A 2,402-nucleotide genomic window follows, 5' to 3' on the forward strand; every position below is an offset into this window, starting at 1 on the left:
ATGTTCGTAGCATTTCTCTTCTTGATCATTTGTTGTAACATGTTGTAATTTCTGTAATGAATGCATAACCATTTGTTTATGTTTTGACTATAATTTGTAATGTTTATACATGATTGTAATTTGAAATTATCTTTTCCGTTGATCATGGAAATCCTCGTGTTTGATTTCCTTCATAGGGGATCCATCTCATTTCCTTAACTTCTTGAGGTGTTTTAGGACATTGTTCCTTGGACAATATAACTCCATGCCTGAAATGGAGTAAACCCCTCTTGGAGTTTTACATCAAAATCTTGACAAGCATCTTGTTAATGTATGATACCTGAGACATGACTACTGTTTTGTTCTATCGATCTCTAAAGATTTGAATGCCCATAACAAACTGTTCCTATCCCAAATCTTTCATTTAGAATTGGATCGATAACCAATTCTTAATTTCAGTCAGTAGACCTGATTCGCAATGAGTAGGATATCGTCTACATATAATACTAGAAAAGTTAATGAACTGTTAATGATTCTCTTGTATACACACGACTCATTAACATTTTGATCAAAGCCATAAAATTTGATCATAGTATCAAATCTTTGTTAGAGTATCATAACGTGCAACGAAGAAAATCAAAATCAATAAGCACTCTAATTATACTTAATTTGAGTTAAAAACATGCTTCAAAGTAACTTTTACAGAAGAGGGTTTGCTGAACACAATACCTTTGAAGAATCCTCTTCAATACCAGCTGAGTTCTCGTGAAAGAGCTTCAATCTACAAGTAGACTACCACGAAGATCTTCTCTCCTATTCTCTTATTGTAAGGTGGAAACACTAAATTGAGCTCGATGTATATAAGATATGAAGAGGGTTTAGAGGGTAACTGATTTCTGCAGGGTTCTTCAAGAAAGTCTTGTAAGCATGAATCAATTATTCAGCTTAGCACTTCAATTTATAGAGCTTTCATCATGCAAATTCAAAGCTTGCATGAAGGCCAACTCCTACTTTATTGAGAAAATGGAATTGAGTGAATAAGGTGCCTTGCACCATAGTGGAGATTTCCAACTTTTGGAAATCTCCACTTTGAGTTTTGATTTTCAAAATGGTTTTTCAAAAAAGGATTTCCAAAATCAATTTCCGATTTATTAGTTTATAAAATTAATTCAATTTATTAATTTTTTAAATAAAACTAATTAATTACACCTCTTAATTAATTTTATTAATTTAATATGTAATATTAAATTTAAAAAAAAATCCATCATAATGAAATTAATATTATACAATTAATATTTAAATCATATTTTAAACATTAATCATTTCTCCAATTTCATTTAATTTCGATAAAATTAAACATTTCAATTGTATCAAATGCAATAAATAGAAACCCTAATTGAATTTGAACATTTCAAATTCTAAACCCTGATTTTAAATCTTATCAAGATTACTCAATTTACTAATTCAAATTATGAGCTAGTAGAGGGACCTTATGGACCTAAAGATCATGAGCTCCAACGACTTGTAATTAATTGGTTAAACTCTTTAAACCGAATTAATCACTATTCGTTAACTATTAAGACATTCCACTATAGCTCGATAGTTGCACTCTCCTCACTATAGATATATTTATGTCCATTTTAACCATAATTTGTAAGTCAACCCTTCACAGGCCGTTTGTGTTTATAGCAGGGTCAAAAATTACCGTTTTACCCCTATAAATACATCTTGCTCCTTAAGCTCCCACTGATCCTCCATTGAACAATTGATTTATAGTCAAACTTATAAATCATAAACTTCTCTTCCATGAGAGGGTGAGGGCCCTGTTGTTCAAGACAAGGCATCAGCGCTTAAGAGAACAACCCATATGCTAACCCTAAATCGGGTAAGAGTGAGTTCCATATTGCAAAATCATGTCCCCAGCTATTTATCTAGTCTTATCCCCAAAATGGGAGGCTTATTGAGTAGTGCTATTAAACTACTCTCACCTATGTAGATCAAAGGATAATCTCGAATAAACAGGAGTTCATAGTTAGCTTAGGACTAGGATCGAGTTACCCTAGGTCATTGAGTTTGAGAAAGTCAGTTTTAACAGTAAACAGTTGTAATAAAGAAAACTGACTATTTCGAGGTCCGATCTTATGCAAACTCATTGCACAGGATGCTCCACTCACATGTCTCTACATGAATAATTTTTGGATCATATCATTTGTATCAGTAAACAAAATGGGCCGCATCCAATAGTGTCACCAGGATGAGATTGTAGTGTCACCAGGATGAGGTTCCCAATCTCATCCGTGTACTTATAGACCATTTTGGCTACATACTAAAACTTGATCCATTTTTATGTCACCATATAAAGTTAAAGTATTCATGTTATAGCCATGGATTCATTTATTGGATTTTCATAGAAGGATGCAATA

The sequence above is a fragment of the Benincasa hispida genome, chromosome 10, assembly GCF_009727055.1.
Source record: "Benincasa hispida cultivar B227 chromosome 10, ASM972705v1, whole genome shotgun sequence".
In the NCBI taxonomy this organism is placed as follows: domain Eukaryota; kingdom Viridiplantae; phylum Streptophyta; class Magnoliopsida; order Cucurbitales; family Cucurbitaceae; genus Benincasa; species Benincasa hispida.